General features: G+C 43.8%; 2 protein-coding genes across 21 annotated transcripts in view; both read left to right on the plus strand.

Moving 5' to 3' along the window:
- SMAD4 (SMAD family member 4) overlaps nt 1-27,487 on the plus strand; it is a 651,075-nt gene that overhangs the window by 165,214 nt on the left and 458,374 nt on the right. The gene's annotated exons all lie outside the window — the stretch shown is intronic.
- Nucleotides 1-27,487, plus strand: part of MAPK4 (mitogen-activated protein kinase 4) — a 184,121-nt gene that overhangs the window by 34,784 nt on the left and 121,850 nt on the right. The gene's annotated exons all lie outside the window — the stretch shown is intronic.

The raw sequence follows: 27,487 nt of genomic DNA on the forward strand, positions 1-27,487 counted from the left end.
ATTATTTTTTAACATTTAGGTAGATATCACACAGATCCTAAGTGTTTAGTTTAACGGCTGTCTACCCATATAACCATCACCCCAGTCAAGATAACTAGATGTTTCTATTACCCCCTAAAGTTTCATTACCCCCTTCTAATCAATCCCCATCCACCCTCACCAGAAATATATTTTGATTCAGAGAGAAGAGGTCTTCTGGACCAGACTGGGATTTTTGTGTACCAGACTTTATACGGCATTTTGCACTTGTCACAAACTCAGAGGAAGAGTCCCTTGGAAGTGGGCGGCATGGGCTGGAAATAGCTTGTTGCAGAGGCAGATTTGATCTTATCAACTGGGAACACTGAGGTCTACACTCAAGGCTAGTCCCAGAGGATGCTCACCTGTGCTAAAATCATGACTGCCCCTTGCTCATTTTCTTTCTAGACCAGTGGTTCCTGGGAGTCTTGCTAGATCAAAGCATAGGTTTCTTGTTTCACATCACAAAGGATGCTGTCATGGAGCATTTAATTAACTAGAAGGTTCCAGGTGGTGAGTTAGTAGTCTTATTTAGACCTTTTAACGATCTCCTTTCATAATAGTCTGTGTCAGATTGGACTTAAAGTCAGCAGAAAGAAGACATGGGAAAATGTTGGAACAAGGATCACTCATTGGGTTCTGAACCTGACTAATATCCATGAAGATGTGAATTCAATCCCTGGCCTCGCTCAGTGGGTTAAGGATCCAGCGTTGCCATGAGATGTGGTGTAGGGTGCAGATGTGGCTCAGATCCCATGTTGCTGTGGTTGTGGCTGTGGTATAGGCTGGCAGCTGCAGCTCCGATTCAACCTCTACCCTGGGAACTTCCACATGCAGTAGGTGTAGTCCTAAAAACCAAACCAAACAAACAAAAAAGAAAATGTTAGACCAGTAGACACAGGGTAGTGGTATGTTTTGGGAAAGATGCCCTGTGCATATACTTGATTGAAAAGGCATGCCTAGGTTCCATCGTAGTGCAGCTTTGCATACACACTTACCTTCTTTGGGCTGCCAAGTCCTCAACTGAAAATTGAGATTAATGTGGTTTCTCCATCTCAAGATTATCAGTAAAGGTTAAATGAGATGTGAAGCAGTTAAGAGTTCTGAAAATGTTTAAAAGTGGTATGACATTAGGTAGCAATTTCTTGTCAAAGCCATCGCTATGGCTCCTTAAAGAAGCTGAGTTAATGGCAAAGCAAAACAAAACAATATGGTTGTGGGGCTTGGGACCATAAAGCAACTTTTTCAGTCCCTCTGTGTTTGAAAATTCACTTAGTCATTCATCCTTCCAGCCTCTCTCCCCTCCCAACTAAAACCTTCCGAGAAATGTTAGTCTCTGAAACTTGATCTCCTCCTCCTCTCTTATAATTGAGTCAATTGACTTTAATATTAAATGTCTACTGCATGCCCCGTGCTGTGAAGATTATAAAAATGAGGGAGGTGGAGTTCCCATTGTAGCTCAGTGGCCTAAGGACCCGACATAGTCTCTGTGAGAATGTGGGTTTGATCCCTGGCCTTGCTCCGTGGGTTAAGGATCTGGCTTTGCCCAAAGCTGTGATGTAGGTCACAGATTCAGTGTTGCTGTGACTGTGGTGTAGGCTAGCAGCTGTGGCTCTGATTCGACCTTTAGCCTGGGAACTTCCATGTGCCACAGGTATGGTGGTAAATAAATAAATAAATAAATGTACTTGATACATTTTTTTAAAAAAATGAGTAAAGAATAGCTCCTGCCCTTCAAGAATTCCCAGCTTGGTTACATCCATTCCATCAGGAGAAGAATCCCAGACAAATCATGCCTTTCTGTTTTATTCACTAACCAACTCCACTGGTCTTCTTACTAGTTTGTCTTGATTTGTCTGCATAGCTCCTTTTTCACATATAAAATAATTCCTGAGTTTCCTTTCCACAGTAAGTAATGGCCTAACCAAGAAAAATCCTTTCCTGAACTTTTAAGACCAAAAATAAAAAAATCAATAATTATCTTCTGTAAGAGATATAAGTAAACTTGATATTATTATGTTCTCAGTTTATGGATGGTTTTTATTTTAGACATTTTCGTATACTTTTATCTTCATAATTCATGTCTTAATGACTCTGTATTATTATTATTGTTATTATTATTATTATTGTTATCAGGGCCTTACCCACGGCATATGGATATTCCTAGGCTAGGGGTCGAATTGGAGCTACAGCTGCCGGCCTGTACCACAGCCACAGCAACACCAGATCTGAGCCACATCTGTGGCCTACATCCCAGTTCATTGCAACACCGGATCCTTAACTCACTGATCACTGCCAGGGATTGAACCCACATCCTCATGGATACTAGTTGGATTCTTTCTTAACCCACTGAGCCATAACAGGAACTCCCCCCCCCCTTTTTTTTTAAACTAAATGCCACACTTTATTTGGATTTCACCAGCTTTCCCATTAATTCCCTCTTCCTGTTGCAGGAGCCAGTTCAGACTAAAACATCACAGTAGTCATGTCTCCCCAGCCTCCTCTCCTCTCTGATAATTTCTCAGCCTTTCTTTGTTTGTTCATGACCTTGGCGGTCTTGAGGAGTGCTAGTTCAGTACCATGTCCCCAATCTGGATTTGTCTGGTGTTCTTCTCATGATCATACTAGGGTTTTTGGAAAGAGCACCTGACCTTCTCGTCATATCATCTCGGGGTCCATGACATCCACAGACATCACTGATGAAGTTAACCTCGATCATTTGGTTAAGGAGGTATTTTCCACATTTTCCCACCCTAAAGCTACTCTTTTTCCCTTTTCTTATTCTCTTCTTTGGAAGTGGGCCACTGAATCTATCACATTCTTAAGCTTCACCTCCTAGAGCAGACAGTATCTGCACATGTTCTTTGGGTGAGGGTTTCTTGAACAGAATTAATATTCAGCCTCTCTATGACAGTACATTTCAACCTTGTGCTACATATCTTCCTTCCTTTGTGCTTTGAGAACATTAGCTAATTAATCCTAATTAGACAGTATAGCAGAATCTCACTAATTCTCACTTCACTCATCTGTAAATAGAACAGTTTTTTTTTTTTAAAGCCAAACTTCACTTCCAGGCTGAGATTTATATAGCTAAAAGTGGCGGTATCAATGAAATCTGTATCTATGAATGTCTTTCTAAAGAGCTTATCTACAGAGGCTCAGCATGAATAACTTTCCACAAATATTTTACTTGTTATTTTCTGCTTTCCTGTGGAGCGTTACCCTAAGCCCCTTAAAAGAATATGTTTGTGAAAAGAACCTTGGATTTTAATCTGTTTAGTACATTAAAACCTCTACATGGAACACCTTTCTCTAAGGAGCACAAAGCCGATTATGATATATAATTAGGTAATAGCTGCACTCAAAAAAAATCTGGTCTCCTTATGACTTGGTTTCTAATAAAACAGCATTTGGTTTAGGATGAGTCTCTCTTGGATTCTGTCCAGTAGAATGCTTTGTATTTGGTACTTTACATCGCCTTATGTATTATAATCATTTTCCTTTTATATGCATCTATACTTTTCTGTAACCACCCTCTGAATGTTTCAAGAGAATAGTTTGTGACTTATAGCTTTCTCTCCCACGGCGACTAGCCTGTGGCATTTGCAGTAGATGCTGTTCATTGTCTACTCAGCATCCATTTGTGCCTTTCTTTCTATATAACACAGTCCCAGTTTATTCAGGAAACTTCTCTCCTTCTCAACCGGGTATCTCAGGAGAAACTGACTTACCCTTAGCTCCAGGGGTGGATCTGATTGGTTTAAAGATATGCATCCTCCTGCCTCATAAGTATCTTAGGATGTGTACATGATCCCAGATAGACGTAAGAAGGGCTTGCTGGGGGCTTTGGATAAAAGTTTCCTCAAGAAAAAACTACAGGGAAACCATGAGGTGGTCCCTCTGCATGTGAACACTGTCATTTGTAACTATGATGGTCAGAGCTGTAGGAACCACCCACCTCAGGTGGGAGCATGAAGCCAGGGGAATCTCAGGGAAAGGGCTGGGGCCCGTGCCATGCTGCAGCTTCTCATTTTCCAAAACAATAAAATGTACTTCTATTTAAGTCATTTGAAGATCAATTTCCCGTTACTTGCAGCCAAAGGCATCCTGAATGATACAGAATTATCCATGAATATTAGTATTTGATTGATTTTAGTGCCACAGGTCCTCTTTGGAAGAAGAGATTAAGATTGAACAAGCAGCACTAGTTCACTTTGGGAAAGTAATTTCATACCAGTTGGAAAAATTGTAATATGTAGTTTTCATTCCTATCCATTCCTTTTCATAAACTTATGCAGTGCATGATGTTTTAAACTTGGTGTTGTTCATGGTTCGAAGATATAAAATGAAATCATTGGCATGGAGTGATCTGTTTTGTGCTAAGGAGCCAGAAGCATGGATCCGGGGTCCTGAAGCTGCCCTGATTGTTGCCCCCTCTGAAACACATGCAGCTCTGTCCTTTAAGAGTTGTTTTGCCTCCATTCCTTCTTCCTTTCCCTGTGGCATCCCTTCTTTTTCCCTTTCTTCTGGCCTTCCTCACGTGAGTACATGTCCACAGAGCCGTCTGCCAGTTTTGCAGGGTTAGCCTCTGCCCCTCTGACTTGGGACTAGGATGTACCCTGCATCCCTGCCCTACCTCCACAAGTTCTCAGAGATCCTGTTTGCTGCTTCACGGCATCAACTTATGGCATTTATTTATTTATTTAGTCAGTCTTTTTAGGGTGGAACCCACAGCATATGGAAGTTCCCAGGCTAGGGGTCCAATCAGAGCTGTGGCTGCCAGCCTACACCACAGCCACAGCAACACCAGATCCAAGCTGCATCTGAGACCTACACCACAGCTTATGGCAATGCCAGATCTTTAACCCACTGCATGGGGCCAGGGATTGAACCCGCATCCTCATGGATACTAGTTGGGTTCGTTACCGCTGAGCCACAACGAGAACTCCTGCTTATGGCTTTTTACTTATCGAGGTCCTGCAAGCTGACACCTCTAGGAATTCAAGCTCAGGAATATTATTTCACACCTTTTCCTGTATTTGCTTGATCACCAGGCACATTCTCCATTCTAATCATCTTCCTTTGCCAAGTCTGCTGCTTCACAGCAATTCAGCGAGGGTTTATGTGTCTCTCAATCTTCAGGGACACATCACTTTGTTTAACCCCCATCCTAAGGAAAAGGCCTATTATTTTGGTGTCTTAAACCTTAGCCCAGTAACTAAATTTCTTTTTTTCTCTTCAGCCAGCAGTCCCATATTTCCCAGCTGGTATGGTCCAGCTCTCACCCCTATATTTTCTATAGCGTGTTCCTGAAATTATCTTCCTCAGGATATAGTGTCTTAAGATGCTCTGTAGAAAAGTAGTTCTATAGTCTAAGTCATTTGAGAAATGTTACAGATCTCCCCAGAGACTTCTTGTGCATATTAGCACTTTAAGATCATCTGCATAAAGACAAAACACAACTGGTTAACTTCCTTGACCTTAACTCTCCTCACCTCTGTGTTTCATCTCCCTCCCCAAGGTCTGTTGAGTAGCCTGTGGATCTTAGAATTCCCTGAGCTCGATTTCGTTTTGCTACCTCCAGGCCTCTCCTTTGGGGGTCCTTTGCCTGGGACATCCTCACTGCCTGTCCTTGTATCTGGATGGCCAGTCTGGCCCCTGAGCCTAGTGCACTTGATGGCCCTGTGACTGTTAACCCTAAAATATTTCCATATCAAAGTTGCAGCACGGAGTTCCATTGTGACTCAGCAGAAACGAATCTGACTAGTATCCATGAGGATGCAGATTCCATCCCTGGCCTTGCTCAGTGGGTTGGGTATCCGGCATTGCCATGAGCTGTGGAAGATGTGACTTGGATCCTGCATTGCTGGAGCTGTGGTGTAGGCCAGCAGTCTGGGAACTTCCATATGCCTTGGATGTGGCCCTAAAAAGCAAAAAATAATAATAAAAATAATAATAAAAGTTTCAGTAGGCAGGTGGACAGTTTCACTCAAGTCCACATCCTAGGGGTAAATGCTTGGTGTTTGAGACACCCTAATCAGGATTTGCCTTCTAGCCACCTCTAATGTCAGTACCCGAGGGTTAATTAGCAGATGATTTTTCCTTGGTGTTATAAGGGTGTTGAGGTCAGTGACTAGTTAGGTTGTTCAGGCCCCGAATCTTGCGTGAAAAGAGGTACCATCTTCCAGCCCAGCCAGTGGGCAGGGGGTCCTGAGGTCCCTTCTTTATGGAAGACCCCTGCTGCCCATGTTCAAAACAGTCACCTTAGAAGCAGGATGCTAGCTGAGATGTCAAAGGGAAGATGGGGACTTTGCTGAGCGACCGGAACTGTTCATGTGGTGCCTGTGTTTGCAGCGGGTGGCTAAGAAATATTAAACACTTGGCTGCACATCATCTAAGACTTGCTTGAACCAGAACATACTACCTGATAGTGGAGAGGGGCCCTCGAGCCCTAGGTTAAATCAGAGGCTGCTGTGGTTGCCGGAAGAGCCTTGCAGACAGTCTGGCCAATCCACAGAGGGGTCCCCACAGGTGGTGTGCAGTGCTCAAGGTGATCCTGAGCAGGGCAGGGAGTCATCAGCCACCCAGGGTTCTGCCTGCTCAAGGGGCTTTCATTTTCCTTCTCTTCTTTGTCCCACGGAGTAAAAGTGGCTGCATTAGGGACCTCTGAATGGCTAAGGTGCTCATTAAAGGGACACCTGCATCGCCCCTCCCCCTGCGACCATCACAAAGGGAGACCTTTGCGCTAAGCAGCCTCACACCTGTTCCCTGCCAGGGTTCTGCCCTCCTATCATCCTATTTCCACCCCCACGTAACTGGCTCTCTTGTAGGAGCCTGTGCCAGCAAATGGCACACTGTCCCTCCTCCAGAGCCCAGTCTTCCTCTCAGCCCCTTGAGTTCAGTCTTACCTTCTCTGTGCTTCAGAGTCTGTACCTGCAAAATGAGTATAATAACTAACAGCATCCCCTTCATGGGCCTGTTATGGGGGGAACTAGCTTGTATATGCAAAGGTCCCAGAACACTGCCCAGCACCTCGTACACTAGTTCATTCTTCCTTTCCTTTCCCTCCATCCCTCCCTCCTTTCTTCCCTCTTTCCATCCTCCCTCCCTCCCTTCCTTTCTTCCTTCTTTCTTAATCATATAACTTTCTGGGAGTTCCCATTGTGGCTCAGTGGTAATGAACCCGACTATTATCCATGAGGATGCAGGTTCCATCCCTGGTCTCACTCAGTGGGTTAAGGATCCGGTGTTGCTGTGTGCTACAGTGTAGGTTGAAGACTCAGCTTGGATCCCGCTATGGTGTCAACTGGCAGCTGCAGCCCGATTAGACTCCTAGCCTGGGAACTTCCATATGCCATGAGTGTGGCCCTCAAAAGACCAAAAAACAAACAAACAAACAAACAAACAAAACTTTTTCTTAACAAGAGGGCTCATTAGTGAGGCATGAATGAACTTTATTCCCCTGTGGAAGTTTGTATCAGCCTTCTGTTAACCAAGGTACGTGTTGCAAAGACCTGGTACTAACATTCAGTTCTTTACTCAGAAAAGAATCCTTTCGGCCCTGACTTAGAGCTTATTTGCTCTTGGTTTACATGGTGTTCTCCTAAGTTTGATTGCTTTCCAACTTCACAGAGGATTAGAAAAGCACATTAGAAGGAATTTGCGGCAGGCATACTCAAAGCAGCAAGAAGTGACTGCTGGTAGTGAAGGAAGAGGCGTATTAATATAAAAATCAGGTGAAAGAACTTCTAAATCCTAGGATCTTTAGGGGTAGGAAAAAGGCAAAATAGCCCCAGGAGTCCTTACACAGTGTCATTGTTTTAAAGCCCACTGGAATGGTTGATGCTTATCATGATGGCCCTGAGTTATTGAGATAATTAAATGCTTTTTAGCATGCCTTGTTTAATGAGGCCAGAAAGTATGTGACAAGCTTTAGAATGTCCAACCAAGTGATAAATGTTAGTTTTGATGCCGAAAGTGATAAATCATCCTCTTATTTGTTAAGGCAGTTTACATAACACATCCGGTGCCTGGATCATGCTGGGTAAATGAGGCATCACTTTACATAGTTACGGCAGTTAATGTTAGTAAAATATCCTCTAATTCAGGAGACACAAGCTCAGTTACTCTATTAGACAAGTCCCAAATCCCAGTCCTGCTAGGTCCGAAGGAGTTTTACGGACCCACGTGTGAACACACAGAGCGTGGAGGATAACGGATCTGAGGGAGAGAGTGATGCCTGTAAATAAAGCAGTCCTTTTCTAACTTCTATTTTTAACTTCCGCTTTTTGTCTTGCCCTAGAAGGCCTCATCCACTGTTATGTTTTTGCTAAGTTGAGAACAGATATTTTTTAGAGGTACCAGGAAAGGGCTTGTGGAATATTTTGCTTTGGGCTGCAAAGACTGTTTCCTAGTCACCATGCTGAAGTTTGCCTTGGCCTTTTGGGAACCGCTGGTCTCAAGGGTAGAGTGCTTGGAGCAGCGGTTTTGCCCCGCCAGTGACTCAGACATGACCCAGTCTGGATTCTGACTCATGTCTCCTACAGAGGTACATAAGTTGGTAAATAGGTAAGTGATTAGAAGGTCTGTGACAAACAATATAGCAAAAGACAGAACCTTAAATTACTGAACATGCTTCCTCATTAAGGAGGAGGATGGTAATTATAGCTTGTCGGTACTGCCAAAGCCGTTGCTCTTTAGTAAGCCCTTACTGTGTACTAGGCACCATGCACAAACCAGTGCTTCAGCTCAGATGCTCTCAATCCTCCAAGGTAGATACTTTGTAGAATGAGAAGATGGAGGCTCAGAGAAGTTAAGTGACTTATCCAAGGTCACACAGCTAACTAGAGAAGGAACTGAGATTGAAACCTAGATCTGTCTGCCTCCAAGGGCCACCCTTCTAATTATGAGGTGAGCACTTGGGGACATCTGCTTCCCCCTGGCACCAGCCCGACATTGATCTCTGTAGAGAGGAAGGAGCCACAAGAGGGCTCCCAGGGGTATGCAAGGACTACTCTGAAGCAAAAATGCTGGGGACAGAGATGCAGATCCCTTTGGATGGGCCTTGGTGGGACACAACCTGGTTGTATCACTCCTCCTGGAATGGGCCCTCTGTGCTAGGAGCCTGAACAAAGCATCATAGCACCAGGAGTGTCCCCTGATACCTCGAGAGGGAAGCAGTCTGTGCCCCTGGTCCCATAGCCAGTGTGTCCTTACCCAGGGACTTGTTTGGGGTCCCCTCTAACTAGGCAGTTTCACTGCTGATCTCCTTAGATTTTCAGTTCAGGCTTCACATTGTGTTCACATGGGATGTCTCTCAGGATGTGGAGACGAACAGGACCAGCAGCCCAAGCTCCTTCCACAGGCTGGGCCATCAAGGCAGGATGCCTGTCCTCCTGGGAGGCCTGGGCCCTCCATTCCTCTCCTGTCTGGCTGACTCGGCTGCTGCTCTGCTTACACAGGGACGTGGCAGTGTCTGTGCATTGCCTCAGCCTGGCCCCACTTTCTCTGGATCATCCTTGTTAGGTGAGTGACGGTCAGAGAGGGGATTAGGACCATGATCTCCGAGGGAATGAGAGGTGTGGCCAGATCATCATTTCACCCCAGGGCTGCGAGGCATCCTGAAACACTGGGAATTTGGGGCCGTGGCAGGAAATGAGGGCTTATGTTTCTCATGGGTCCAAGAAAAAAGAAAAAAGGGAGGAAGGAAAGGAAAGAAGGGAAGAAAGGGAGGGATGGAGGTTGGTTATCAGCCCTACAGCCTCTGTTGCCACTGCTCAGCTCTGCTGTCATGTGGAAGGGGCCATAGAGAATATGCAGAGGAGCAAGTGCAGCCGTGTTCCAGTGAAACTTCATGTAGAAAAACAGGCAGTTGGCCTGAGGGCTATAGTTTGCCGCTTCTGGACCTATGTGTTGTGAGCGGGAGTGACACTTTTGGACAGACACTCTGATCACTGCATGCGGTGAGCATGGAGGCACATGTGGAAGGGGAGTCCCTGCAGCCTGGGACCCTCAGTGAGCACATGGTGTGAAGGAGACACAAACTTGGCCATGTGAGGCCATGGAGATTCAATGTCCATTACTTACGGTAGCATACCTGCCTCTGCTGAGTGACACCTATGATCTTTGCTTACAAAGTACCATCAACACGATTCTCCTGGGTCTCACTGTCACAGCTAATATGTACTAAATATTTATTATGTGCCAAGCACTGAGTGGAGGCCTTTACCAACCTTGTCTCAATAATTCCTTCCAGGAGCTCCTGCTGTGGTGCAACAGAATTGGCAGTGTCTTGGGAGCGCTGGGACTCGGGTTCAGTCCCTGGCCTGGCCCAGTGGGTGGGGGGTCTGGCATTGCCGAGGCTTTGGCTTAGGTTAAAATTTCCACTTAGACCTGATCCCTGGCCCGGGAGCTCCATAGGCTGAGGAGCAACCGAAAAAGAAAACAAACCCCCCCCCCCCCATAACTATGCAACCGTGGGTACTGTAATTATACCTATTTTTCCAGAAACACGAAAGGGAAGTTTAGAGAGGTGAAATAACTTGCCCACGATCTCACAAATGGTTAAGTGCAAGAAGTGGGACTTGAGCACCAGCCATCAACTTCTTCTTCTTCTTTTGTCTTTTCAGGGCTGCGCCTGTGGTATATGGAAGTTCCCAGGCTCGGGGTATAATTGGAGTTCAGCTGCAGGCCTACACCACAGCCACAGCAACACGAGATCCAAGCCACGTGTGTGACCCACACCACAGCTCACATTGAGCCCAGGTCTTTTGATGCAGAATCCTAGGTTCTTAACTTCTACGTGTCCTGCCTGGGGTTCAGGTCTGTGGGATTTTTCTTTTTTTCTCTTATCCCTTCACCTCTTTGATCACTGCTTTTGGCAGCGTGCGCTGTTTTGACAGGAGCCACAGTGACTCTGCCGGCTGAAAAGGAAGAGACTTGCTTGCAGACAAGTGCAGATCTGAGCAGTGGGGGGAGGTAAATGGAAATAGCCAGAGCCACAAGTTGGGTTGGCAGCCCAGACACACACCGGAAGATGACCACTTTGGAGACTGGCTGATCTGAGGAATCGCTCTCAGTCGTGCGTTCCTCCATTTCCACCAGTCATCTCCAAGGCACACTGTCAGCCTTCTAGTCTCAGACCTGTCCTTATCTTTGTCTGAAAGGAAAAAATAATTTATATTATGGAATGGTCTTGAGAAAGTGTGTCACTCCCCTTCCTGGCCTGACAAAGCACTGAACAAGCTATCGAGCTATGACTGTCATCTTTGATGGTTTCGCAGATAATTCACCAATCTGGGGTCGCAAAGGCCCAGCTCTATTTGATCAAGTGATAAGAAGCCACGTAATGAATCCTTGTAATTTCTGAAGAGCTACTGCTGAAGATACTATCCGTTGTATGGTTTGGTATTTCTTATTACAAGTCTCACTTTATTAAATTTCTCTATGTAGTGTCATGGAAAATTTTCTCTTGTTAAAATGATCCCTTCTCCTAATCAAAAATGAGAATTACGTAAGCGATTATGTTTCCCTTTTTACCTTGGCTGTTGGGTAACAGGATTTATTTGCTACTTGGAGGTAATACCTGTTTGAATTCAGGATCAGAATAGATTATCTACACATTTCCCCCTGCTCCTTCACCTCTAGGTTCAAATCTCTGTTTCTGACTTTACATTTTAAATCATATAACATTCTGCTATAGGTTACTGAAAATCCTTCCTGGAAGTAGATGAGATGTAAATTATAATTAAAACTTCAGGAGTTCCCATTGTGGCACAGTGGAAACACATCTGACTGGTATCCATGAGGATGTGGGTTCAATCCCTGGCCCTGCTCAGTGGGTTAAGGATCTGGCGTTGCTGTGAGTTGTGGCTTGGATCTGGTATGGCTGTGGCTATGGCATAGGCCAGCAGCTGTAGCTCTGATTAGACCCCTAGCCTGGAACTTCCATATGCCTAAGGTGTGGCCCTAAAAACAAAAACAAAAAGAACTACACTCTTGGAGTTCCCATTGTGGCTCAGTGGGTTAAGAACACAAAATAGTGTCTGTGTAGATTCAGGTTTGATTCCTGGTCTTGCTTAGCAAGTTAAGGATCCAGCCTTGCTACAAGTTGCAGCATGCATAGGTTGCAGATGCGGCTCGGATCCTATGTTGCTATGGCTGTGGCGTAGGCCAGCAGCTGCAGCTCCAATTCATTCCCTAGCTTGGGAACTTCCATATGACATGGGTATGGTTGTGAAAAAAAAAACTGCACACTTTCTGCTGTGCTGCCTCTTGGTGATGCTGATGGTGACGCCAAGTACTGTTCTCCTACGTGCCAGATACTCTTCTAAATGCTTGGTATCCATTAATGTATCACAGTATCCCTATGATAGGTTCTGTTGCCATTTATGTTTTACTGATGGGGAAACTGAGGCACAGAGAAGTAACTTGCCATAGGTCACATAACTAGTCATTGGAGGCAGGATTTGAATCTGGGAAGTTTTAGCTTTAAAGCCCACTTGATTATGCTGTACTCTCTTTGATGCTATTGTTCTATAGATGTGGTGGATTCTGTGGGGAGAAAATTAGGCTTTGGGGTCATGAGGCCTGACTCCTGGTGCCAGTTGTGCCCCTGAGTAGCCAAGAGATATTGGAGAGGTGACGCCCCTTTTGTACCAGCCAACATCACAGTAGAAGAGCAGAATCCCATCAGTTATTTTAGCAGAGTTTCCTAGAAGGAATTGGTTACACAGGTGTTGGAGGCCTGCAAAGGCAAAGGGAACCTGGAGGAATACACAGAGGTAACAGCAGGAAGCAGCCCTGCCCCCAGCACTGTGGGAGCAAAGGAAAGTGGCTTGGGAAGGGGGCCTCGTGGAACTGCAGCTCAGACTTCCGGAAGGGACCATCAGTCCACAGTGTGGGTATCCGAGGTCTTTGGAAGAAGGCATCTCAGGGCTGACTCTGACCTTGGAGAAGGGAGCCCTGCCTAGATGCTACTGGTACCTCTGAGGGGTGTGGCGAGGCTGGCGCTGGGAGTGTGGATCAGTGGGAGACTAGAACCAATTTCCATTTCCCCAGTGAAAGGCCCTTGCTGGGGCCTGCCTGCCGGGAATAGCCCTCTGCCCGCCTTGTGGTTTCCCTCTAGTGCTCCCTCTTGGCGGAAACTGACAGGGCGCCTACTATCAAAGGAGCCTTGGGATTTGCACTTTGCCCATTCCCAGCCCCCACTGCTGAGCAGAATATTGACAGATGGTTTAGAGCCTAGGGAGGAGAGCCTCACAACAGGTACCCCCTCTCTGCCTGCTTCTTTATTTACAAAGTGATGAGATTGAACACATAGTGTGCAGGGGAGCGGATGGCAATCCGATGACCCCTCCCTGGGCTCCAGTTACAGCGAAAGATGTAGCTAATCAAGTTCATCCTCCCCGCCTGCCCCCCACCCCCAATCAGCAGTGAATATTTGGAGGCCTCATAGGTCTTCCCCCCGCCATTACTTGTCCAGTGCCAAGGACAGCGCTTGCGGGGACACTCATTATATGCTTGAAATATTTAATTATTGCATTTTCACAGGTATGTAAGTCATCAAGTATTCAGTGATCACAGTGTACCCAGCCGGGGACCAGGGACTGTGGGGAAGCAGGCCATGCATGAGGCATGGGCTGGCTGTGAATGACCTTACAGACTTGGTATAAGGTGAGATAAGCCCAGTAAGCAGAGCAAGTTTTTGACACATGTGGTGAGCAGTCTCAAATTTTAGTAGGTTCAGGTAGAATTGGGGTAGAGTTCAGGGAAGGGAAAGAGATCCACGTTGCTTGGAGTTGGAGGGTTTCAAAAGGGTGAAGTTTCTTACCAATCTCCCATGTACTAACTTGGAGACACAGTTTCTCCAAAAACATGTGCACTTGGGAGAAGCTATTGATTCTTTTGTCTCTGTCATCAGGCATTATTAATGTGCTTTTCCTCAGCATCATCTTCCCATCAGCCCAATAGTGTACAACTTCCTACATTAAAAAAAAAAAAAAAAAAAAAAAGAGGGCGTTCCTATTGTGGCACAGTGAACACAAATCTGACTAGTATCCTTGAGGATGCGGTTTCAATCCCTGGCCTCACTCAGGGGTCCAGCTTTGCCATGAGCTTTGGTATAGGTCACAGAGCAGCTCAGATTCCACGTTGCTATGGCTGTGGTGTAGACTGGCAGCTGCAGCTCCAATTTGACCCCTAGCCCAAGAACTTCCATATGCTGCAGGTTTGGTCCGAAAAAAAAAAAAAAAAAAACCCAAAAGAAAAACCAAAAAAAAAAAAACCCCAAAAAGGAGTTCCTATTGTGGCTCAGTGGGTTAAGAACCCAACTAGTATCCATCCATGAAGATATAAGTTTGACCCCTGGCCTTGCTCAGTGGGTTAAGGATCCAGCATTGCTATAAACTATGGCACAGGTTGTAGATACAGCTTGGATCTGGTGTTGCTGTGGCTGTGGTGCAGGCCAGCAGCTGCAGCTCCTATTGGTCCCTGCCTGGGAACTTCCATATGCTTCAGGTGTGGCCATAAAAAGAAAAAAAAGAAAAAAAGGGAATGTTCAAGTTATGAAGAGAACATCCAGCATAGTGACTTGTTCACAGCTGCAGAAAATCTGCAACAGAGAAATCCCCTCAGAGCAGCCCTGGGTGTATCCTCACCTACCTCCAGCAAATAAGCGAGCAGAGTGGTCCGTTTGCCAGGAGGTGTCACAGAGCTCCTCATCCAGGCCTTGGGCCAGAGTATAACCTTGCAGATGTCACCCCAGGGAGAGCTGCACACCTCCCTGACTGCTGGGACATTGTTCCCTGGCCTCAAGGGAGAGCTTCAGGGAATCATTTAATGAAGCAGCACTTGATCTTCAAGGTCTACAGAGAAGGATAAAGTGGCCCAGTGGAAATGGTGGCATGCCTTCAGCGGCCCCTGTCGACGTCAGCAAGATGTGGGAAGGAACCCTGAATCAATTAAACAATGAGGAGGGCTCTGATGCTGGGTCCCTTCCAGATGATCACACTGTTGTTACCACTTTCAGCAACTCCTGATGCAGGAATGTGGATGTGCTCTTTACATGGAGCCCTCAGGTACACTCCCCTCTCTTTTTAATTTAGATTTTTTTAAAAAGATTATGTATGCTGCATAAAGTCAAGCTCATGAAACTTAGAGTTTGATGACTTTTTTTACATGTGTATGCATTATGTGAGCAGGTAAGATTATAGGCTATTTCTAGTACCTTCAAAGCCTTTTTTTTCCTTTTGATGGCCATACCTGTGGCATATGGAAGTTCTCAGGATGGAGTTTGAATTGAAGCTGCAGCTGCCGGCCTATGCCACAGCCATAACAACCCCATATCTGAGCCTCATCTGCAACCTACACTGAAACTTGTTGGTGCCAGGTCTTTAACCCACCAAGCAAGGCCAGGGGTCAAACCCGCATCCTCAGATGGACAGTGTCAGGCTCTTAACCAGCTGAACCACAATGGGAATTCCTCAAAGTCTTCTTCATGCCCTTCCCAGGCAATTCTCTTCATTAAACATTAGCTTTGTCTAACTTTGAACCTCATAAAAATGGAATCAGAAAAAAATCTTGAATTATGTTTGTTTCTTTTGCTGAATGTTGTACAATTCCTTTTGCTCAAGGGACAACTAGAAACAAGTTCAGAGAAGGGGCATAGCTAGAACAAGGTTTGATACCTACAGTTTGATACCTACAGTCCAGGTTTTGCCATTGCACAGCTCATTACCATGCATGTATCCATCCATCCATCCTTCCAAACCCATGTTGAAAGATGACTCTTTGTGAGGGATGTTTCCAGGTGCTGGATATGTAGATATGAGTAAATCACCTTGTCTTCAAAGATCTCCCAGTGTACTGGGTGAGAAATATTTTAGGGGAATAATTAAAGAGTGGTGGGTATGGACCTCTGTATAAGAAACTGTGTATATATGTGGATGCCTAGAGGAGGAAGAGGAGGAAGAGGAGAAAGAGCAGAGGTAGTGGCTATGACTTGAGGGCTCGGGAAGAAGGAAATGGTATTAGAACAAAATTTCATTTTTGTTGTCTTGTCAACAGAGCTGCAAAATTTAAAAGATAAGTAGGGTTGGGGTCATCTTCTGTGTATATCCTATAGGACCTTGCACTCATGGAGCTAGCGGGCCTTCATGACCCACAACCCACAAACATTACAAAATATCTTCTCTAAGAGCATGGGTCATACACCTAGAATTCTCTAACTAGGCAGAGGGAAGACAGTGATGGATTACCTTCTTGATTTGTTTAGACACCTAGAAAGATCTATGGAAAACAGTTTCAGCAGAGTTCCTGGGGTGGCACTTTCTAACTCAAGGAAACATAAGGTCTTGTATGAATTTCTGAAAATTACATACATCAACTTGCTTTTCTAGGTAAGTAGGGACTTTTTCCAAGAACTCTTCCTTCTGTCAGAATGTGAGAATACATATGTGGTAAGGTGACCCCCAGTGAGTATAATCTCTTTGTAATATCCCTGTGTAACCACCTCCTCTTGAGCACCGTAGAATGTATGACTTGCTTTTAACCAACAGAATGTGGCAACGGTGACTGGAGTCATTCCCTTGATTAGGCTACATTATATGGCAAAGACAATAGGATGTCAGTCTATAATAAATTATGTTATATAAAATTCTGCCTTAGCAGATTGAAGAGAGAGAGAGAGAGGGAGAGAGAGTCTGTCTGTCTCTTATTAGCCTTAAAAAAAGCACACAGCCGTATGGTGAGAGGGCCTGGGAGAAGGGCTGTGGGAAACTGTAGGTGGCCTTTAGGACCTGAGTGGCCTCCAGCCAACAGCTGGTAAGAAACTGGGGCCCTAAGACCTACATCTGCAAGGAGATGAATTCTATAATATCCTGAATGAGCTTGGGTTCTTCCCCAGCCAAACTTCCAGATGAAAATGCAGCCCAGTCAACACCTTGATCATAGCCTTGAGACCCTGAGTAGAAGACCCAGCTAGACTGTCTCTAGACGCCTGACCCACAAAACCATAAGATGATAAATGTATGTTACTTTAAGGTGCTAACCTGTGGCAGTTTGTTACACTGCAATAGATAACTGATACACATACTTATCTGCAAACATTGGTTGTGTCAAAATAACTTCTCAATGACACCTGGCTCTGCAGTATATTCTATATGTGAGATGTAAAAGTAGCCAATGAATTCCTTAAGAACTGCCATTTAGCATTTCATTTTCACACTATTGTGGGCTCTGACTTACATAAGAAGTCAACAAGGGCACTGCATTAATTAGGAAATAAGGAGGTCCTGTCATGGCGCAGCAGAGACAAATATGACTAGGAACTACGAGGTTACAAGTTCGATCCCTGGCCTCACTCAGTGGGTTGAGGATCCGGCATTGCCGTGACCTGTGGTGTAGGTCACAGACTTGGCTTGGATCTGGCATTGCTGTGGCTGTGGTGTAGGCCGGCGGCTACAGCTCCGATTAGACCCCTAGCCTGGGAACCTCCATATGACGAGGGTGTGGTCCTAAAAAGACAAAAAGACGAAAAAAAAAAAATTAGGAGATAAGTTTAGTTGTTCTGAGTGAGACCCTAAATCAGCCCCTTCCTTTCTTCCTTCCTTCTTTCTTTTCTTTTCTTTTCTTTTCCAATTTAGGGCTACACCTGCAACTTATGGAAGTTCCCAGGCTAGGGATTGAATCAGAGCCACAGCTGCTGGCCTACACCAGAGCCACAGCAACTCGAGATCTGAGTCTCATCTGCGACCTACACCATAGCTCACAGCAGTGCTAAATCCTTAACCCACTGAGCAAAGCCAGGGATTGAACCCACATCCTCATGGATACTAGTTAGATTCGTTTCCCCTGAGCCACAATGGGAACTCCCAGCCCCTTTTCTAACATTTGGAGAGCCTGTGGCAAGAATACAAATTGATGATATGCCATATGTCTAAAGAATGAAAAGTTATGAATCATTGTTACATGTAATATGTTCTGCTATGTTGACAAGTATATTTTATAATAACCATGTATATATAAAAGTCTTTATATCACTGAAAAATGGCAAAACATTAAATACAATGGAATATAATTATTATTTTGCATGCTTGGGTATTCTGCTGATGGAAAATGTTTGAATAGAAGTAGTAAAAGATAATTCACATATTATTATATATCTGTAAAATACATTTTCTTGCTTTCAAAAAAATCACTAATTATTTTGTTTAATGTGGCAGGTGTTCAGCTGACAGTAAAAATCTAAAGGATTAAAAATAAAATGTGTGCCAAACTTGAGTGTATTTTCATTAAAATATCAATTTAAAGTAGTCAAAAAATTTTAAATTTAAGTGAAAGTTTTCAAAAAGCTTTTTTCCGGAGTTCCCATCATGGCTCAGTGGTTAACAAATCCAACTAGGAACCACGAGGTTGAAGGTTCGATCCCTGGCCTCGATCAGTGGGTTAAGGATCCGGCATTGCTGTGAGCTGTGGTGTAGGTTGCAAACATGGCTCGAATCCTCTGTTGCTGTGACTGTGGTGTAGGCTGGCAGCTATAGCTCCAATTTGACCCCTGTGCCACAGGTGAGGCCCTAAAAAGCAAAAAATAAAATTTAACAAATACTACACTCAGCCAATGGGGCTGCTGGGACCAAACACCACAGGGTGAAGAGAAGCTGAAAAAAAAAAGATATTCTACTCTTCTGGGAAACAGTACTTTTTCATTATGCAGAAATCTGTCACATCGATGTCTTCTGAGAAGGAGGATTTAATGAGTTAATACCCCAGTGCTGGCACTGCCCAAATTCTCCACATACTCTGAGGCTGCATCTGTCCCTCATCTCAGCAATGGCAAAGTCCCCAATCCTTCACAATATTTGGATACAGTGGCCTTTTGTTTTGAGGACCAGGGCAAGAGATGTGGAGAAACGATTCCATGGGGCTTGAATGATGTTACTTGTGCAAGCGGATATTAAAGGTGCTGGTCATGCTGTGTCAGCACTGGGTCCTGAGTAATTGGAGCAGTTCTTTAATAAGTGTATGGAAGTTCCCATTGTGGCTCAGTGGGTTAAGAACCCGACATCATGAGGATACAGGTTTGAACCCTGGCTTCTCTCAGTGGGTTAAGGATCTGGCGTTGCTGTGAGCTGTGGCATCAGCCTCAGCTGCAGCTCCAGTTCAACTCCGAGCCTGGGAACTTCCATATGCCACAGAATGTGGCCCTAAAAGGGGGGGGGGGGTATGCACATGCAGACACATGTGACCAAGGGCTTTTGGAAGTGTTGGGCTGCATGCTCAAATTGCACATGCCCAGGTCCAAGGGGGTGGTTGCTGCTCCAAGTATTAGTTTTTTAAACAACTCAGCAGTTGATTTCTTTCTCACATAACCTTGTAAGCTTAGTGGTCCTTGATGGGATGGCAGCCCACAGTCCCAAGGACTCAGCCTCACTCCGGGTTCCCCTTTCCCTAAGATGTTGTCCTTATCTGAATGGCTCAGGATGGCTCCCACTCTATCTACCATTCAGCCAGAAGGAAGAAAAAAGGATGAGAAGCAGGGCATGCCCCTCTTTTTAAAGGGTCTAACCCTGAAGTTGCACACACCAGTTCTGCCCAGTTCCCCTGTCCACGGATAGGCTGAGAAATGCAGTCTTCCACCGGAGATCCTTGTGTCTAGCTAAAAACCATGTTTCTCTGAGAAAAGGGGAAAACACAAGTTGGGTGATAGCTGGTAATCTCTGTCACAGGTGCAGGGGCTTTTTTTAAGATAAGTTTGGAAGGAAGGATGATAATTTAGAGTCACAGATACAAGTTCTGTTGTATTTCATTAAAATAACACACCTAGAGGAATGAGCTTTGGATGGTTTTAAGCACAGTGCAGGCTGGGTGCTACCTGAAATGCTAAGCTGAAAAACTGAATTGGGGTCAGATCCACAACCAGCCATAAACTAGTAAAGTGACCTTGATGCAGTGACATTACTTCTCTTGGACTAAGTTTGCTTTTCAGTAAAATGAGGGCTTTGGATTAAACTGTTGGTTCATAGGAAGTTCCCTTGTGGTACAATGGATCTGGCCTTGCTGCAACTGTGATGAGGCACAGGTTCGATCCCTGGCCCAGGAACATCCATATGCTGTGAGTGTGGCCAAAAACAAACAAAAAAGGTAGACTACTGCATGATGTTAGTCATGCAAATGGGGTTCCAAGGAGCCTGTGGGTTCCTCACTGTTGCTTCAGGTGCTAGAGGTTGGCTGTGAAATTTTCTTCCCAGTGTGCTAGTCCGAACAACTCCATTTTTATTGGTTTTGTGAAAAAAGGGGAAAAAAAGAAGGGAGGAGGGCTTTTATTGCTAGAGTGACAGTTTGAAAATGCCTGGACACTAAGTTGCCTAGTGGAGGCGGCAGGCTATGGGGTCAGACAGCCTGCACTTAAACACCAGCCCTGCCACTCACCCTCTATGACACCTCTGGCTGAGGTATTTTCCTTTCTTAAGCCTTATCTTTAAAATATTGTTACTAGAGTTCCCTGGTGGCTCAGTGGGTTAGGGACCTAGAATTGTCACTGCTATGGCTCTGGTTGTAGCTGTGGCTCAGATTTGATCCCTGGCCCAGGAACTTCCACATGCCTTGGACATGGCCAAAAAAATGTATGTATTGTTACTATTATTTACTTCTTGGAAATGTCTTGAGACTTAAATGAGATAGTGTATTTGAGAGGGCTTATTTTTGAGGGTCTGGTTTAACAGACATGTTTAGTAAATTGGAACTGTTATTATCATTATCACCAACTTGATTTCTAAGGCTCGAGCTTTGGGTTCTAAGGCTTTGTGTTTCTATGAATTGCTGTGCAAAGTGAAGACTCTTTTTATAAAATGAATAACTATCAGTAGGTTCTTCTCTTTACTCCTGGGTTTTTGCAGATTTTCTCAAGACGAGGCACACTAGAGTTAGCCCATCCTGGGTAAAACAATTTAAACGTAAGTAAGATGTAGGGGAGTTCTCTAGTGGCACAGCCGGTTAAGGATCTGGCATTGTCACTGCAGCAGCTGGGGTCACTGCTGTGGCGTGGGTCTCAATCCCTGGCTCGGGAACTTCCACATGCTGCAGGTGCAGCATCCTCCCCCCCATGAGGTAAGATGTAGACAATATTAAAAAAACTTTTCAGTTATTCAGAGGCAATATTAAAATAACTTTTTCAACAGGGAAAACATTTTCAGTCTTTTAATTCAAGGAGAAAATGATTCAGTTTTTTAATGCTACACATGGGAGGAAATAAATGCAAGTTGCTTGCACTTTAAATAGTTAATGAGAAGGATAAGCAGGAAAATCCCATGTATGACTTTTTGTCAAACTTGACTTTCCAGGGATTAAAGCTGCTTTTGAGTTAAACCTGCTTATTCCAGTTTGTTAAACCCTTGAGAAACTCCAGTGTGTTCCACTCAGTAGTTCCCCATGAGGGGGTCACATTATAGCCTCCACATCACAGAGTCAATGGAGCGACAGTGCAGGACTGTGTGATCCTGGAGCTGAGAGGCTTGGAGATCATGGATTGCCACCATCCTTGTAGGCCGATCAATGTTCCACCAAGTATCAAACGGAAGAGATGTAATGGGCTTTCAGATCCATCTACCTGTCTTATGATTTCAAATCCTCTCTAGGACATTCCTGTGAAATCTTCACTCCGACTTGTGACCCTTAGACCTTTGACTACACCCCATCCGTCTTGCTTCCTAGCTCTCTAACTGTCCTTGTTGATAGAACCCCAGTTACTTAGCACTGGTGTGATGCTCAGAGTCTTTGCAGTGCCAGAGTCTTCTTCACGTCATCCTTGACAAATTGTCACCGCTCCTTCCCAGCCATGTCCCATGACAGGGAGCACACAGCTTCGTCATGAGGCAGAGAGCTGGCATTAGAGGAGAGCACCAACTTAGTTGAAAACCTTCTTCTTTTGCCCTGAAATGTATTTTTCTGATATATGTGTAGCATGTATGGATGTACATACCCGACAGCCTTTTTTTTTTTTTTACCTTCCACATCAACCCCATATAAATTTGATCCCTCTTTGCAGGTGGTTTCAAATATTTGAAGCCAGCCCACCTCCTTCTCCAGCCTTAACCTGCTCCATTTTCTCAGCATCTCTCATGGGTCCCGACGCCTGTTGCCCACCTGGTCATTCTCTCTGGGCGTCCTTGGTTTTGATGAAAATGTGTTTGTTGAAGTGAGTGAACCAAACTAGTTATACCCCATACCTACTCTCATTGTTCTTTTTCCATTTCTTCCCCACTTCACTTTATAAGCTGTATGTGATACCCCCAATAATGGCTTGTTCAATGTTGGGGAAAATAAGAGGAAGAATATAGACAGGCTCTTAAGTTCTATTTCTCTGCATACATTTCTATATCAAGACAACTTCTAAAAATAGTTTTGCTGTAATAATTCAAATGTAAATCTGGGGTCCTCCGAATTCCTCAGGCCTTTTGAAGTGGCCATTCCTGTACTTCAGATCTTTATAATAAACCTGAAGGGACATGCTGCCTCTGTTATTTATCCTTACCACATTTCCCTTAGCTTTGAGGATGCTCCTGCTATGTTTTTAAATTACCTCTAAAATGTACTAAGATACTTTAGATCCTGATGTATACCACAGGGAACTGTATCTAATCACTTGTGATGGGACATGATGGAGGGTAATGTGAGAAAAAAGAATGTATTTATATGTATAACTGGGTCACTTTGCTGGACAGCAGAAATGGACAGAACATTGTAAATCAACTATGATAAAAATTAAAAAAATAAAAATAAACTACGAAAAAGACTAAAACTTAATGTGAATGAAAAAATTAAACAAAATATATTAAGGTCCTTTAAAAATCAATTTCTATCTTTAGAGGCATTTGAGACCACAAAGCAATGAGATACCTTCTACAAGCCTGATGAGAAGGCATTTGCTCCATTGATAACAATGTCAACATCATAGTGGCGTGAGCCCCAAGTGAGACAAGTGTTTGAAGGGATAGATTGGGGAAAATAAGACCATCCTAAACCTGGAGAGAAAATGCAAATACTATGCTCTACAAAATATTGTCTGAAAGTCAGTGCATTGGACATTTGACCCTTACAAGATTTGGGCTCCTAGCTTGGGGAACTGCCTTTCTATAGCACATTTTTCTATGACTAAAGTGGGTTAAAGTCATTATGTGTTAAAAAAAAAAAATAAAAAAGGTGAATGGAAACTGAGAAATGCAAAATGGATCATTTTAATTGGGACATCCCCGTGAAGAAAGAACTATGTCAAGGGTCTTTTGTGAAGACTTGTATTTCTGTAAACCTGGATTAACATGACCCAGTCAGAGGCGTATGAGATCTTATTTATATACCCATTAGTCTGCCATTATAGTATCTGAAAAAAATGATGAAAATATTAATCAGAAGAAAAATGAAATGATCAGCCATGATGTGTTTTTCAATGAGTCATTGTATTTACCCAGCCACATGAACTGCCTCATCAGAATGCAGGAGTAAAACATTCAACTGGACTTGGAATCCTTGACTCAGGCAATGAGACAAATCTTAATTATCATCCGTGATTGCCCCTTTTCTGCCGAGTCTTTTGAGTAATCCTTCCTTCTCCAAGCACACTTACACTAATGGAAATCTCCTTTTAGGCGTGATTTTCAACCACCTCATCCTTTCACCAATACCGAAAACCACCAAGCCAAGTCGTTATTTCTGTGCCGCTTTCTTTCTCTCTGCTCTGCTAGGGAGAGAGGAAGCACAGCCTCAGGCCGGTCCACAGGGAGCTTGGCCTGAGTAGGAATGCTGGACTGTGCTGCAGAATTACCAGTCATGAGACACAGCTGGGGGGCTACCTCTCCCAAGGAAACTTCCCGAGGAAGTTGCAGGCCATGCAACTTCTCTTGTTTGGGTTGGCAGCAGGAGTCATGTGCCTCGCTTTTGCTGAGGCCTGATCACTTGCTGAATATTTATTTGTCCCACAGATTATTTAGTTATCCTCAGGAATACAGGCTGTCCAGCCAGCTTTCCTCCTTTGGCATGGGTTCCCGGTGGACAGTGTGATTGACCCCTTCTCCTTTCAGAAGGGGCCTTAATGCTCCTTGCGTTGAAAGCATTATAGTAGAAAAGCCCAAGGGGACACAGGAGGGCCCATGGTTTGCTAAGAGACAGCAGCAGGGCTGAGACTAGAATTTGGAACTTCTGATCCCAAATCCAGAGTGCTTTCTAGAATGTCTCAAACTTTGTAGAGCATATAAGTGCCTGAGGAACTTATGTAATAAAATGCAGTTCTTAAATCCCTCCTTAGAAATTCCGAGGAATTCCCATTTTGGTGCAGCGGAAATGAATCCGACTAGTATCCATGAGGATGCAGGTTTGATCCCTGGCGTCACTCAGTGGGTTAAGGATCTGGCATTGCTGTGAGCTGTGGTGTAGGTCACAGACACAGCTTAGATCTGGCATTGCTGTGGTTGTGGCGTAGGCTGGCAGCTGTAGCTCTAATTCGATCCCTAGACTGAGAACTTCCATATGCCACAGGTGCAGCCCTAAAAAAGAAAATAAAAAAAGAAATTCTGACATGAAATCTGCCTGTTGAACCCACATCTCCATGATCTGAGATGCCTTTGCTTGCAATAGGTCACTGGCTTCTCAGAGTTTACCTTCTGCTTGCATTCAGCCTATGAGGCTACACTGTTAAATATGAAGATTGTCGTATACCGTGATTCATTTTTAAAATGCAGCACAGAGAACATGATTAAAAAAAAATTAGAATAACTTGCAGAGAGTGAAAAAAAAAATCCACCCATAGCCCAGTTCCCCATCAGTCCATTTATTTACTGTCCCTTCCATCTTTGAAGAGGTTATCTATCAACCTAATAATTATATTATCTTTTAAGATATTTTTAAATTTTATTTTTAAGATTAAAATATTAAGATATTTTAAAGATATTTTTAATTATATTTACTTATCTTATTTTTACTTCTTTTGAGCCAAGTAGCCTCTTTGTGATTTGACTTGCTAGGAAACAGGGCCCATGAAAGCTATTAAAATGAAAGAATAGGATTAATTTTATTGAGCATATACTACATTACGAGCACCGTGCTCAGTGTTTTATTTTTATTTTTTTGGCCATGCCCATGGCTTGAGGAAGTTCCCGGGGCCAGGGATTGAACCCACACCACAGCAACAACTGAGGCGGCTGCAGTGACAACGCCAGATCCTTACCTGCTGGACCATAACGGAACTCCTGTATTCAGTGTTTTACACACATTCATTCGTTTAATCACATCGACTTATGAAGAAATTACTATTATCCCCATTTTCCTGATAAGGAAACTGAGGCTTAGAAAGGCTGAGTAGCTTGTACCACTTTTTCTGGTGAGGAATTAATAAAGCTGAGATGCAAACACTCCAACTCCACAGTCTATGCTCTTCCTCACCTCACTGCTTTCCAGACATGCAGACAAAAGACAGAGAGGCCTGAACTTCAAGTCATCATCTCCATGAGGAAAGGAAACATTCCTAAACAGAAAACCGCCAGAGGACAAAAATAACAAGTATCCCCGAGTGCTGAAATGCCTGCTAAAGATATATGTAGTAGGAAAACATCTACTGAACTGGAAGCTTTGACTGCAAGGGAGGAAAATCGTACTTTATCCTAATGGCAAAGACTGCTATTATAGGGTTGGGAGCCAAGATGTGACTCAGTAAAATGAAAAGTCACAGAGGGAAGCCATCCATTTTGACTGATGCCCCAAATAGACCCTTTGCCAGAGCCACTAAAGGTTTGAGAGTTGTCTCTCTCTCTCTCTTTTTTTTTTCTCTCTCTCTCTCTCTATAGAGCTGTTAATCAGCACATATAGGACCCCAAATAGGAGGGAAAAGGGATGACAAGCTGGAGGATTAAACTCTTAATAATTCAGGGCATAGGTGCTACCGGGAGCAAAATTTTTCCCCTAAATGAAATCTCCATGGTCCCTAGTGAGTTAGTTACTATAAAAGCTTTTTCTTATGATTTCCCTGGAGTTTATTCCGTCTCTCTCTTCTCCAAGTAGGCTTTCATTTGGCTTTAACATCAGACATGCCATCATTTCCTATGCTACTCATCATCGCCAATGATGTCAACAGATGTTTACGATCTTTTAAAAAAAATTGAAGTATAATTCACCTACAATATTATATTAGTTTCAGGTGTGCAACATAATGATTCGATACTTTTATATATGACAAAATGATCACTGTAATAAATCTAGTTACCGTGTGGCAACACCATTACATTATTATTGACTCTAGTTCCTTTGCTGTATATTTCATCCCTGTGACTCATTTAGTTTGTAACTGGAAGTTTGTAACTCAGTTCCCGTCACCTATTTCACTCCTTGACCCACCCACCTCCACTCTGGCATCCTCTGTACTTGTGAGCCTGTTTCTGTTTTGTTATGTTTGTTTTGTTTTTTAGATTCCGTAATAAGTGAGATCATACAGTATTTGTCTTTGACTTATTTTACTAGCATAATACCCTCTAGGTCCATCTATGTTGTCACAAATGGCAAGATTTTTTTTTTTTTCTTTTAGGCTTGTACCTGCAACGTATGGAGTTTTCCCAGGCTAGGTGTCAAATCAGAGCTATAGCTGCCAGCCTATGCCACAGTTCACAACAATGCCGGATCCTTAACCCACTAGGCATGGCCGTGGATCAAACCGCGAGTCCTTATGGATACTATTTGGATTTGTTACTGTTGAGCCACCATGGGAACTCCAAGATTTTGTTCTCTTAAATGAACCGCATCTTCTTTACCCATTCATCTGTCAGTAGACACTTAACTTTTTTCCACATCTTGGTTATTGTAAATCATGCTGCAGTTAACACAGGGATACATATATCTTTTCAAATTAGTGTTTTTGTTTTCTTCTGAAAAATACCGAGAAGTGGAATTTCTGGATTGTGTAGTATTTTTAATATTTTGAGGATCCTCCATACTGTTTTCTGTAGTGGCTGCACCAATTTGCATTTCCTGCCAACAGTGAATGAGGCTTCCCTTTTCTCCATATCCTCACCAACAGTTGTTACTTGTCTTTTTGATAGTGCCATCGTGACAGGTATGAAGTAACATCTCATTGTGGTTTTGATTCACATTTCCCTGATGGTTGGTGATGTTCAGCATCTTTTCATGTGTGACAGGTACTATCTTGTGCACTGCTCTGTGATTTTTTTTTTTTTTTGAAATCGCCATTCCCTTGTGTGTTTTCTGTCTTCTCTCACTGCATTGTAAGTTCCACCAGAGCAGAGATCTGTTTCCTAGTTTACTGTGTATCTCATTGCTAACACTAGAGGGAACATAGTAGGCAGGTGGTCGGCATATGGTGAAAGAATGAATGAACATATAAAATATATGAGGTTTTTAGGGTCTGTTGGACAAATGGAAGCAGAATACAAGAGCACCAGCCAAATTATAATTTCCTAATTACATTCCTAGAGGT

This window comes from Sus scrofa, chromosome 1 (genome assembly GCF_054392235.1).
Source record: "Sus scrofa isolate SSC_HxYL_T2T_F1_AM1 chromosome 1, Sscrofa_HxYL_maternal_Yorkshire_Landrace_v2.0, whole genome shotgun sequence".
Taxonomy (NCBI): domain Eukaryota; kingdom Metazoa; phylum Chordata; class Mammalia; order Artiodactyla; family Suidae; genus Sus; species Sus scrofa.